Here is a 14235-nt window from a genome sequence, read left to right as displayed (position 1 = left end):
GCCTGCGCCATAAAGTGGCTGGGACAAACCACCAAGCCCATCAAGAAGGGAGAAGTAAGGTTAGAAGGCGTTAAAGGGGTGAGAGAAGTGGGAAGGAATATAAACAAATGACGATCACGCTAAAAAAATAGTCATACCCAGAACTCAACTGCAATACATCTTGTTCTGTATGGGGAGAAGGGAGAAAAGAAGTTAAGGAAGGAGTTAAAGGTGTGAGGAGAAAGTGAAAAGGAACATACAAAAAAAAATGACGATCACAAGGCTTAAACAGTCATACCAGAACTCAAATGCAATACATCTTCGTTTCTGTATGGGGAGAGAAGGGAGAAAGGGGTTAGTTAGGGGGGTTAAGGGAGTGATAGACGGTGGAAGGAATATAAACAAATGACGATCACGCTTCTAAAACAGTCATACCAGAACTCAACTGCAATACATCTTCGTTTCTGTATGGGGAGAGAAGGGAGAAAGGGGTTAGTTAGGTGTGGTGGGGGGGTCAAAGGAGTGAGAGAAGGTGAAAGGAATATAAACAAATGACGATCACGCTTCTAAAACAGGCATACCAGAAGTCGACTGCAATACATCTTCGTTTCTGTATGGGGAGAGAAGGGAGAAAGGGGTTAGTTAGGGGGGTCAAGGGAGGGATAGAAGGTGAAAGGAATATAAACAAATGACGATCACACTCCTAAAACAGTCATAGGCACCTGTTCCTTACCTGGTTGATGGCCATGCCTTTCCCCGCCGCGGCCCAGGTGGCGTCTACTGTCTCTGCTTCAGCATCCAGGCCAGACTGACCACCTCGGTGGAGCCTGCGGAGGGAAGGAAGAGCTTGAGAATATGCAGACAGGACCGTATTCCCACACATTTCTTGACACACACACACACACACACACACACACACACACACACACACACAGACACACATATGGCAGGCTGCATAAACTCTAGGGACACAGCCAGCCGCGTTTACATTTCTCAACTCTATTTTTTATGGGAAGGCGAAAATAAATCTACGGACACAGCCAGCCACATTTACATTACTCTCTTGCTCCCCTGTACCATAACCTTTCCTTATCTACTTAGTTTTCCTTCCCAGGCCTGACTCTCGTACATTTTGGGACTTACACACACACACACACACACACACACACACACACACACACACACACACACACACACACACACACACACACACACACACATTTAGTAAGGCTTTCGTAGAGGTTGTTGTGGGTAGTATATCTCCATGGGTAGTGTTATGGGCCTTGTGGTAGTTTGACAAGGCTTTCATAGAGGTTGTTGTGTTAGTATTTCCATGGGTAGGGAAGGGGAAAGAATAAAGAATGAAATGGGAAAGAGGGAAAGAGAGACAAGAAAAGAAATAAGGAAAAATAAGTAAAGTTTGAAAGGGCGAAAAAGGGAAAAGGAGAAAAAATATGAGAAATAAACATAAAAAAAGAAGATGAAAGAATGGAAAGAGAAGGAAAATAAGAAAAATAAGAAAGAAAGTAAATGAGATTGAAAGTGGAAAAAGAGGAAAAAGGAAAAAAATAGAGTAATAAATCAGAAAATAAAAACAAAGAAAAAAAGGAAAAGAATGAAAACAAGAAAAAAACAAGAAAACGAATAAAGAAAGAAAAAATAATGATGGAAAGGCGAAAAAAATGGAAAACGAGAAACACAAGGAAATAGATAATGAAGTAAAAGAAGGATAAAGAATGAAAAAAATAAGAAAAAATAAGAAAACAAGAAAATTATTAAAGAAAGGGAAGAGGAAAATCAATCTAGAGGAAATGAATACATAATGTTTGCCAGATAGGAATGAGAGGGGAAGGAAGAGGGGAAGGGAAGAAGGGATAGAGGAGGGAATAATAAAAGGAAGGGAAGGAAGGGGAGGAGAGAGAGAAGGGAAGAACGGATAAGTTATGAATGTTGAGGAGAGCCTAAGGGAAGAAGGGAGGAAGAGGGGAAGAAGAGGGGAAGAAGAGGAAGGGAGGAAGAGGGGAAGGAATGAAAGGGAAGGGAGAGGAAAATATGGGAAGTTATGAGAAAGGTAGAAAATCGTAAGAGGAAAAAGGGAAAGAAGAGGAAGAGAAGTGAAAGTGAGGGGAAGAAGAGGGGAAGAAGAGGAAGGTAGGAAGAGGGGAAGGGAGAGGAAAATATGGAAAAGTTATGAGAAAGGAAGAAAATGGTAAGAGAAAGGAAGAGAAAAGAATGATGAAAATATATTGAAAGGAAAGGGAAGAAAAGGAGGAAGATGGGAAGAAGAGGGAGAGGAAAGGAGAAAAGAAATGAAGAGAAAGAAAGAAAATCGTAAAAGAAAAGGGAGAAAAAGGAAGGAAGAGGAAAACACAGTGAAAATAAGGTTGAAAGGAAGGGAAGAAGGGAGGAAGAGGGGAAGGAAGGAAATGGAAGGGAGAGGAAAATATGGTCAAGTTATGGGAAAGGAAGAAAATCGGAGGAGGAAAAAGCGAAAGGAGAGGAAAAAAAGTGAAAATAAGGGAAAAGAAAGGAAGGAAGAGAGGAAGGAAGAAGAAGGGAGAGGAAAATAGGATAAGAAGGGGAAGGAAGGGGAAGGAAGGGGATAAATAACAGGAAGGGACACAGAAGGAAAGAGAAGGAAGAGAAGGGAAAGAAGGGGAAGGAAGGGGAAGGAAGGGGAAGGAAGGGTATAAATAACCATGCCCAAAGTGACTGAAGGGGAATATGAAGCAAGCAAAATACACGTTGTGGTCTTGTTATCAGGTCAATGGCAGACGAGGAGGAGGAGGAGGAGGAGGAAGAGGAGGAGGAGGAGGAGGAGGAGGAGGAGGAGGAGGAGGAGGGGATACGACATGAGGAATAAAAAGGGAAGAAGGAAGAGGAAGAGGACGATGGGGTGTGTAGATTAGATAGAAGAGGAGGAGGAGGAGGAGGAGGAAGAAGAAGAAGAAGAGGAAGAGGAAGAATATGGCTGTAGTGAAAGTAGGATGAGAGAAGAAGATGGGAAATTGAAGGAGGAGGAGGAAGAGGAGGAGGAGGAGGAGGAGGAGGAAGAATGTGAGGAAGACGGAGAGTTAGATTGGAAAGCCATAAGTCGAGAGAGAGAGAGAGAGAGAGAGAGAGAGAGAGAGAGAGAGAGAGAGAGAGAGAGAGAGAGAGAGAGAGAGAGAGAGAGAGAGAGGTAATGAGATAAATTCGTTTCGGATCGCCTTTGTTCGTAGTAAATTTATTATCATGACAAAATGAGAACCCAATATCATTATTATTATTATTATTATTATTATTATTATTATTATTATTATTATTATTGGTAGTCGTAGTAGTGGTGATGGTGTTACTACTACTACTACTACTACTACTACTACTACACACACACACACACACACACACACACCTGACCTTACCTTAACTGAATCTTAATAAGCATTTTCCGGTCCTTCCACGGAGGTTTAAAGTGACCCCTTGTTTTGCCGCCCCGGAGAGAGAGAGAGAGAGAGAGAGAGAGAGAGAGAGAGAGAGAGAGAGAGAGAGAGAGAGAGAGAGAGAGAGAGAGAGAGAGAGAGAGAAGGGAAGAGAAAGAAAAGTGAAAGTAGGGAAGATGGGAAGAGATAAGGATGAGAGAGAGAGAGAGAGAGAGAGAGAGAGAGAGAGAGAGAGAGAGAGAGAGAGAGAGAGAGAGAGAGAGAGAGAGAGAGAGAGAGAGAGAGATATGCAAAGGGGAAGTAATTAAGAAGAATGAAAAAGAAATGAATGATAGAGAGGAGAGAGAGAGAGAGAGAGAGAGAGAGAGAGAGAGAGAGAGAGAGAGAGAGAGAGAGAGAGAGAGAGAGAGAGTTAGTGATTGAGGTTTATTTACCTGTTGAGGGTGAAGCCACCTCTCTCTCTCTCTCTCTCCCTCACCTTCCCTCACCTGTCTATTACCTGTCTCACATCTGCCCACATACTGCCTACTGATTCTCTCTCTCTCTCTCTCACCTGCTTAATTTATTTATTAAATATATTGAATTCTTCTCCTTCCTCTCTCTTCCTCTTTCTTCTTCTCTCTCTCTCTCTCTTATATTCTTATTTTTTTCCTCTTTTATTTATCTTCCTCATTCCTACTTCACTTCCTCCTCCTCTTCTTCCTCCTCTTCCTCTTCGTCTTCCTCTTGTCATTTCACCCTCATAATCTCCTCTATACCCCATTACTATACATTCCTCTTCCTCCTCCTCCTCCTCCTCCTCCTCCTCCTCATAACAACGCTATGCTCAAGAGACACACACATACACATAAATACAGAAAGAGAGAGAGAGAGAGAGAGAGAGAGAGAGAGAGAGAGAGAGAGAGAGAGAGAGAGAGAGAGAGAGAGACCTCCATCAAGCTTACTGGGAACTGCTCTATTGTGTCATGCTCACCTCCTCCTCCTCCTCCTCCTCCTGGTTGGATGAGAAGTGAGGGTCTGATGGTATGCTACGAGAGGGTTGGGCGGGAAAAAGTAGCAGGAGTTGGGCAGGAAATTGGGATGGAAGAATGGTTGTTTGAGTTGGGCTGGAAAAATGGTAGTAGAAGTTGGGCTGGAAAAAGTGTGTAGTTGGGCTGGAAAGTGGGAGATTAATTGGGCTAAAAAAATGAGTAGTTGGGTTCGAAAGAGCAATTGGGCTGGAAGTTGGGCTGAGTTGGGCTGGAAAAGTAGGAATTGGGCTGGAAGTTGGGCTTAGTTGGTCTGGAAAAGTTACAATTGGGTTGGAAATTGGGCTTGGTTGGGCTGGAAAAGTTGGAATTGGGCTGGAAGTTGGGCTTAGTTGGTCTGGAAAAGTTACAACTGGGTTGGAAATTGGGCTGAGTTGGGCTGGAAAAGTAGGAATTGGGCTGGAAGTTGGGCTGAGTTGGGCTGGAAAAGTAGGAATTGGGCTGGAAATTGGGCTTGGTTGGTCTGGAAAAGTTGGAATTGGGCTGGAAATTGGGCTTGGTTGGTCTGGAAAAGTTGGAATTGGGCTGGAAGTTGGGCTTGGTTGGGCTGGAAAAGTTGGAATTGGGCTGGAAATTGGGCTTGGTTGGGCTAGAAAAGTTGGAATTGGGCTTGGAATTGGATTAGGAATTACAAACAGCAAACAACAACAACAACAACAACAACAACAACAACAGCACATAAAACAAAACAAACTTAAAAAAAGAAAAAAAAAAGCAAATCAAAAGGAAATTACACACACACACACACACACACACACACACACACACACACACACACACTAATCAAAACACAAAACAAAAAATCCAGGTATCCCTCACGTTCAGGACAGGTACGACGCCACATATAAACCATCCCAGAAGAGGTCAGGTCAGCTCAGGCCATCTTAGGTCACGCCAGGTGGGATTAATGAGCGTAATTAAGGATTGGAGGTGAGAGTCAAGATTATCCGCCCCGATTAGCCGGTCACACGAGGCGGACTGATTAATTTATGGCCTCTTAATGTGAGTTGATTGGACCCTCTCACGCTAGCATGAATGGAGGAGAGAGAGAGAGAGAGAGAGAGAGAGAGAGAGAGAGAGAGAGAGAGAGAGAGAGAGAGAGAGAGAGAGAGAGAGAGAGAGAGAGAGAGAGAGAGAGAGAGAGAGAGAGAGAGAGATGGAAGAGCGGGAGAGCGAGAGAGAGAGAGAGAGAGAGAGAGAGAGAGAGAGAGAGAGAGAGAGAGAGAGAGAGAGAGAGAGAGAGAGAGAGAGAGAGAGAGAGAGGAGAGAGAGAGGAAGGAAATGGTGCGGAGAGAGAGAGAGAAAGAAAAGAAAGAGATGAGAAGAGAGGGACGAATGGGGAGAGAGAGAGAGATAGAGAGGAAGATGGAGATGGTAACACTAAAAGCGAGAGGTTAGGAAAGGGAAAGGGAAAGAAAGGGTGGGAATGGGAATGGGAATGTGAAGAGAGGAAGTAAGAGGGAGAGAAGGAAGGGGCACATTGAAAAATAACGAACACCTTTGCTCACCGTGGTTGGCTTGGCAGGCGAGGTCCAATGAGCCGCCTTCCCTCAGTGGCCCGACCGTCCTGCCCTCTAGAGGTAGCCCCAGGCCGTCAGTTAGCACCACGTCCTCCACGCGCTCTGTGATAGGGAGAGAAAACGAGGAGAATCGAGTTAAAAAAAAGTTAGAATTGAAAGAGAACAAGGATTAACAATATACGCTATGTTGGACGAAGGGAAACGATATGAAGGGAGTTAGAAGAGAGATTGACAAGTTAGAAAATAAATAGAACAAAGAATTACTAGTCAGGATTTTTGAAAGATTCTGTAATACGAGAATTAACAAAACGTAATAGTTGGAAAAGGGATTAACAGATGAACGGTGGAAAGACTTAGTTATCCGAATTATAATGAAAAGAAATAGAAAAAAACCAGGAATTTATAGATTTTGTCATACGAAATAAAAGGAAAATGAGTGGTTATAAAAAGGGATTAACAGATGAAGGGTGGAAAGACTCGGTTATCTGAATAATAATGAAAATAAATAGAAAAAAAACATGGATTTATAGATTTTGTCATAAGAAATAAAAGGAAAATTGAATAGTTATAAAAAGGTATTAACAGATGAAGGATGGAAAGACTCAATTATCCGAATAATAATGAAAATAAATAGAAAAACAGGAATATATAGATTTTGTCATACGAAATAAAAGGAAAATGAATAGTTAAAAATAGGGATTAACAGATGAAGGGTGGAAATACTGTAATATCTGAATAATAATGAAAAGAAAATAGAAAAACAGGAATATATAGATTTTGTCATACGAAATAAAAGGAAAATGAATAGTTATAAAAAGGTATTAACAGATGAAGGGTGGAAAGACTCGGTTATCTGAATAATAATGAAAATAAATGGGAAAAACAGGAATATATAGATTTTGTCATACGAAATAAAAGGAAAATGAATAGTTATAAAAAAGGTATTAACAAGCTTTAGGAGCAGCAAGTAGCGGGCTTTTTTTTATTATTGTTTCCTTTTTTTGTGCCCTTGAGCTGCCTCCTTTGTTGTAAAAAAAAGTAATGGGTTAAAGTTCTGAAATCTGAAAAAAATGGAAAGAAAGGATAAATGATAAATGATCAAGCAAGTCATATATCACGGCCGCCACTGTAAATAAAATACACCCGCTCTACTTAACAGGGCCCCCTCAAGAACTTATGAATAAACGTACAAATAGTTATGAAAATGAAAATAATAAGTCGAGAATGAATGAAAAAAACAAGAATAAATAAATGGATAAGAAAAATAAAACAAAATACCAGAAAAAAATATACCCCCAAAAATGACAAAAACAAAAATAAAATAGAGATAATTGGGGAGAGGATAAATCACCCCCATTATCTCCCTCCCCTTCCCCTTCACCTCCCCATCAACCCCATCTTCACCTCCCATTAACTCAGGTGTCACAGGGCAGGCAGAAGGGGGCTTATTAGGACGATAGCACAGGTAAATAATTAAGCAGCTGGTATATATTCTGACAGGTAGATGACAGGTGTGTAGGGAGGGGGCAGGGGAAGAGGGGAGGGTACCGAGTGTGTGTGTGTGTGTGTGTGTGTGTGTGTGTGTGTATGTGTTTTATAGCTATATGTCAAGGCCTCTAAATCTGTATGAATATTGTGAACGTGACGTGTATGAGAGAGAGAGAGAGAGAGAGAGAGAGAGAGAGAGAGAGAGAGGGAGAGGGAGAGGAAGAGGGAGGGAGAAAGAGGGAAGGAGAGAGAAGGAGAGAAAATAAAAGGAGGAAAAGTAGATAAGAAAATGAAGAAGGGATGAGAGAGAGAGAGAGAGAGAGAGAGAGAGAGAGAGAGAGAGAGAGAGAGAGAGAGAGAGAGAGAGAGAGAGAGAGAGAGAGAGAGAGAGAGAGAGAGGAAGAGGGAGGGAGAAAGAGCGAAGGAGAGAGAAGGAGAGAAAATAAAAGGAGGAAAAGTAGATAAGAAAATGAAGAAGGGATGAGAGAGAGAGAGAGAGCGAGAGAGCGAGAGCGAGATAGACCGACCCCTTAAAAACAAACATCAAAATGAAATTAAAAACAAAAGTGACACGCGGGCGAAAGAATAAAAGTGAGAGTGGTCATAAACCTTCGCTTGTCAGCCGCACAGGTAAACGGGCAGGTGAGGCTAATTAACGAGACAGGTAATGACGCAATCAGTGACATCATCAGCGCGGAAACAAAACAACGGAGGGAGATTTTCCACCTGGACGAAAAAAAAGAAAATAGGAAAGTATGAATGAAAGAAGGAAAGGAGAGGAAAAAATAGGAAAGTATGAATGAAAGTAGGAAATGAGAGGAAAAAAAGGAAAAGTATAAATGAAAGTAGGAAATGAGAGGAAAAAAAGGAAAGAAAAAGTATGAATGAAAGAAGGAAATGAGAGGAAAAATAGGAAAAGTATTAATGAAAGTAGGAAATGAGAGGAAAAAAATGAAAGGAAAAGTATGAATGAAAGAAGGAAATTAGATGAAAAATAGGAAAAGTGTAAATGAAAGTAGGAAATGAGAGGAAAAAATAGGAAAAGTATAAATGAAAGAAGGAAATGAGAGGAAAAAAAGGAAAGGAAAAGTATGAATGAAAGAAGGGAATAGGAGGAAAAAAAGGAAAAGTATTAATGAAAGAAGGAAATGAGAGGAAAAATAGGAAAGGAAAAGTATGAATGAAAGAAGGAAATGAGATGAAAAATAGGAAAAGTATAAATGAAAGAAGGAAATGAGAGGAAAAAAAGGAAAGGAAAAATATGAACGAAAGAAGGAAATGAGAGGAAAAATAGGAAAAGTATTAATGAAAGTAGGAAATGAGATGAAATAAAGGAAATGAAGAGTATGAATAAATGAATGAATGGAGAAGTGAAAAAATGGATAAATGGGAAAACTAGAAAAATATATAAGGAATGAATTGAGATTTTTCGGTTATGAATAAAATGTGAAAAATGAAAAATAAATGAAAAAAAGAGGAAAAGAAAAGTATGAATAAGTGAATGAATGGAGAAGTGAAAAAAATGGATAAATGGGAAAACTAAAAAAATATAAAGAATCAATTGAGATGTTGAGGTTATGAATAAAATGTGAAAAATGGAAAAAAATGAACAAAAAGAAAGAGGAAATATGAAGAAAATAAAAAAAATAAAACAAGTGGATAAAACTAAAGAAAAAAGAAGAAAAAGACAAAAAAAAATGTTAAATGGAAAAAAAATGAAAAAAAGAACTTAAAAAGAGAAAAAGAAAAGTCGAACCATTGAAAAAAAAATAAAAAAAGGAGAAAAACACTAAAAGCAAAAATATAAAAACAAAACTAAATATAAAAATAATGTGAAAAGAATGAATGAGACAAACAAAAAATAAATGTATAAAAAAACACGTGTAATCCTTATTTGTCCTCTCCTCTTGAAAAGTAAATAAACGACCCTCCAAATTAGGTGAGCGAACATTTCTGGGAGTGAGCGAAACTTTCCGGGTCGCCACGTCAGCCGCAGTCCGCTTCCTCGAGTTTGCAATAGTTTTCGCATCTTTTTTTATCTTTCGTTTGTGGATGTCACGTCTCTGGTATTTACCTTGCCAGAGAGAGAGAGAGAGAGAGACAGACAGACACACACACATGCAGAGAGAGAGAGAGAGAGAGAGAGAGAGAGAGAGAGAGAGAGAGAGAGAGAGAGAGAGAGAGAGAGAGAGTCATCCCAAACTTTGTTCTCCTGGAAACCTACTCTGTCAACGAGAGAGAGAGAGAGAGAGAGAGAGAGAGAGAGAGAGAGAGAGTATCCGTAGGAAGGTAAGCAGGAATTGAAAAGTTTCTTGCAGTGAAATTGAACTGACATGAAGAGAGAGAGAGAGAGAGAGAGAGAGAGAGAGAGAGAGAGATTTTCACTAAATTTCCTGACGAAGAGAGTTTGTGTCAGGGGATGTTTGCCCTTAAGAAGAGAGAGAGAGAGAGAGAGAGAGAGAGAGAGAGAGAGAGAGAGAGAGAGAGAGAGAGTAACGGGTATGACAAACATTTCAAATCAACATAATCATCACACACACACACACACACACACTCACACACACACACACACACACACACACACACACACACAAACACAAACACACACAAACACATACCCACACACCTGTTCTCTCTCCCCAACACACCTGCTCACCTTCCTCCCTCACACACACCTGCCAACCTCTCTACCTCAACTCACCCGGCACACGCAAAAGTAGCCTCTGTGTCCAGGTAGGCGAGAGGCGGAAGTGCACCTGACACCTGTACTCCGCCTCGTCCCTGTGGTGAACGTTTCGTATGAGCAGGCCTGTCCCACCGCCGCTCAGGACCATACGCGAGCCTACACCACGCGCCACAGTCCCCCGCTCAAGGCTGGCCCGCGCGTCGTAGCTGGAAGGGGGAAAGAGAAGGAGGGTTAGGTTAGGTTAGGTAGGGATAGAGGGGAAAGAAAGGAAAAGAAAGGTCTGTTAGGTTAGCTGGAAGGAAGTTAGGTTATAGAGAGATGGGAAGAAAAGGGAGATAAAGGTCTGTTAAGTTAGGGTTGGTAGGGTAGGTTAGACAGAGAGGGGAAGGAAAGGGAGTTAAAGGTCTGTTAAGTTAGGGTTGGGTAAGGTAGCTTAGACAGAGAGGAGAAGGAAAGGGAGAGAAAGGGCTGTTAAGTTAGTTTTGATTAGGTTAGGTTAGACAGAGAGGGGAAGGAAAGGGAGAGAAAGGGCTGTTGGGTTAGTTTTGATTAGGTTAGGTTAGAGAGAGAGGGGAAGGAAAGGGAGAGAAAGGGCTGTTATGTTAGGTTTGGTAGGTTAGGTTAAAAAGGAGGAGGAAGAGGGAGAAAAGAGGGCCGTTTGGTTAGATTATATTTGGTTACGTTACAGAGAGCAGGCAGGAAGGTTTGAGCTAGAAGGGTGATGTTAGATTAGGTTGTGTTAGGTCAGAGAGAGCGATGTTTGGTTAGGTTAGATTAGAGAGTGAGGAGGAGGGAGGAGAGGTAGAGGAAAACTGTGTGGGAAGAGTAAAAAAATATAGAAACATTTTGAAGATTAATTAAGGTTTTTGAAGTATTAAAATATGATTGAAGAAGTAAAGAAAGAGTGTAAGATGGAAGAGAGATGAAAGAGTTGAGAAATTAAAAAGAAACACAAACAATAAACAAACAGGGAGATAAACCAACCATACCAAACCAACAACAAACAAACACAAACAACAAAAAACACATAAATAAACAGGTAAACAAACAAACAAACAGGGAGATAAACCAATCATACCAAACAAACAACAAACAAACATACGCAAACAGAAACAAAAAAAAACGCATAAACAAACAGGTAAACAAACAAACAGGGAGATAAACCAACCATACCAACGAACAAACAGATAAACAAAAACAAACACAAACAAACAAAAAACCCCCATAAACAAACAGGTAAACAAACAAACAAGCAAACAGGGAGATAAACCAACTATACCAACCAACAAACAGATAAACAAACAAAAACAAACACAAACAAAAAACACATAAACAAACAGGTTAACAAACACACACACACAAACACAAACAAACAGCCTCCCCCCCATCTTTACATATCTCTTTCTCGGCATCTCAAAAGTTAATGTTAATAAGTCTCACAAGTTCTTTTAAGAGGAGAATGGAGGAGCCTGTGTTTTTTTTCTTTAATTTTCTTTTCCTAACTTTTTATTATTCTTTTTTTTGTTTATTTTTATTTTTTACACGTAAGAGAGTCGTTAAGCGGTCCATTCATAGCTCGAGTCTTAAGATGGTGGTAGTAAGTCTCTCTCTCTCTCTCTCTCTCTCTCTCTCTCTCTCTCTCTCTCTCTCTCTCTCTCTCTCTCTCTCTCTCTCTCTCTCTCTCTCTCTCTCACCTCCACCTCCACCTCCTCCTCCTCCTCCTCCTCCTCTTTACTTTCTTCCTATTAAGTGTATATGTCTCCTACCTCCCTCCCATTTAGCTTCCTCCTCCTCCTCCTCCTCCTCCTCCTCCTCCTCCCTCATTCTATCTCATTCATTCTGTCACTCTCACTTTCCGTTTCCTCCTCCTCCTCCTCCTCCTCCTCCTCCTCCTCTCGTCTTCCTCTGAGTAATGTTTTTTTTTTACGGTGTTTTTATTTTAAGGTTGTAGTAGTATTTTTATCGTTATCTCTCTCTCTCTCTCTCTCTCTCTCTCTCTCTCTCTCTGTGTGTGTGTGTGTGTGTGTGAAGGAATGCTCGTATTGAGATAGATAGATAGATAGATAGATAGAGAGAGAGAGAGAGAGAGAGAGAGAGAGAGAGAGGAAACGTTGACCCATTTTCTTTAGTTTCCCGTTTTCTTTCATATCAATGTTACCAACTAACACACACACACACACACACACACACACACACACACACACACACACACACCCCTACCCTCTCCCTCCCTTTCTTTCCCTCCCCCTCCCCTTTCCTCTCCCTTCTCTCCCTCCCCTCCTTTTTCTCTCCCCTTCCCTTCCCTTACTAACCCTTCTTCCCTTCCCTTACCCTCTCTCTCCTCCTCCTCTTCCTCCTCCTTCCCTTCCTTCCTCCATTCCCTTCCCTTACCCTCATTCCTCCTCTTCCTCCTCCTCTTCCTCTTCCTTCCCTTCCCTCCCACCATTCCCTTCCCTTCCCTTCTTTTCTCCTCCTCCTCTTCCTCTTCCTTCCCTTCCCCTCTTTCCTCCTCCTCTCCTCTTCCTTCCCTTCCCTCCCCATTCTCCCCACCCCTATCCCTTCCCCTACCGAAACAATATCCCCTCCTCCTTCTCCCTCCTCCTCCTCCTCCTCCTCCTCGGTTCTGGACACACCGACGCGAGTTTGTGAATGCATAATGAACGTTTTGTGTTTACCTGACAAATGTTTTGGCAGGAGCGAACGTGAGGCACGGAAAGGAAATCTAATTGGTCAGACATCATAAAGGAAAAGAACGTAGAGAGAGAGAGAGAGAGAGAGAGAGAGAGAGAGAGAGAGAGAGAGAGAGAGAGAGAGAGAAAGTCAGATGTGAAAAGTGAAAGTTCGCGCGTGTGTGTGTGTGTGTGTGTGTGTGCGTGTGTGTGTGAGTGTGAGGAAATGAACAAACAAATAGAGCGAGAATAAATGTTTGGAAATGAATAAAACGAAGAGGAAATAAAAGAGAGAGAGAGAGAGAGAGAGAGAGAGAGAGAGAGAGAGAGAGATAAACACGTATTGAACAGGTAATAATAACATAATCCTTTAAACAAACAGACAAACACGATTCCTCTCTCTCTCTCTCTCTCTGTGTGTGTGTGTGTGTGTGTGTGTGTGTGTGTGTGTGTGTGTGTGTGTGTGTGTGTGTGTGCGTGCGCCTTGTAATCAATTAGCAATCAAACGACAGGTGTGTCTTGTGGATTTACCTGTTTGTTTGTTTGTTTGTTTATTTGTTTACTCTCATTGTTGTAGCAGTAGCAGTAGTAGTAGTAGTAGTAGTAGTAGTAGTAGCGGTAGTAGTAAACACACACACACACACACACACACACACACACACACACACACACACACACACACACACACACACACACACACACACACACACACACACACACACACACACACACACACACACACACACACACACACACACACACACACACACACACACACACACACACCTTTTTAATATATCGTTTTATTTCTTTTTTTTTTCCTTGTCTCTTGGAAAAAAATTGTTCTTATGATAAATGACTGAGAGAGAGAGAGAGAGACGTAATACTTCACTGTGATTTATATTTTTGTGTCATAGAAAATGGATTTGTTTGTGTTTCCCGTTTTCTGTTTGCCCATTTATCCACGTCAACGAAAACGGGAAGAAGGGAGAGAAAAGGTGATGAAGGAGGAATAGAAGAGAGGAAGAAGAGAAATGAGAGAGAAGAAGAGAAATATGCGATTTTTGTTTTTTCTCTTTTTCTCCTTTCTTTTTTATTTGCTTATTTTTCTTCGTTTTCTTCTTCTTCTTCTTCTTCTTCTTCTTCTTCTTCTTCTTCCTTTTTTTTTTTTTTTTCTATTTGTCTTCCTCTCCTTCCTCTTCCTCCTTTTCCTTCATCTCCTCCTCCTCCTCCTCCTCCTCCTTTTCCTCCTCCTCTTCTGAGCGCTAACTGGCACTCCCCCTTCACATTTTCTTTACATCGGAACCTCAAAGAAAATGGAAATTGGGACTAAAAAAGAAAACGGAGCATTGAAGGGTAGACTGCAAGGGAGGAAGACAGGGAAGAATTGTCCTCCTCCTCCTCCTCCTCCTCCTCCTTCTCTTGAATTTCTCCTCTTGTTCC

General features: G+C 41.3%; 1 pseudogene; it reads right to left on the bottom strand.

Moving 5' to 3' along the window:
• The window catches only part of LOC126989615 (uncharacterized), a 41376-nt pseudogene that overhangs the window by 21464 nt on the left and 5677 nt on the right, over positions 1-14235 (bottom strand).

Source organism: Eriocheir sinensis, unplaced genomic scaffold (genome assembly GCF_024679095.1).
Source record: "Eriocheir sinensis breed Jianghai 21 unplaced genomic scaffold, ASM2467909v1 Scaffold1240, whole genome shotgun sequence".
Taxonomy (NCBI): domain Eukaryota; kingdom Metazoa; phylum Arthropoda; class Malacostraca; order Decapoda; family Varunidae; genus Eriocheir; species Eriocheir sinensis.
The sequence above is the reverse complement of the archived record's forward strand: the minus strand, read 5'-3'. Positions and strand labels throughout refer to the sequence as shown.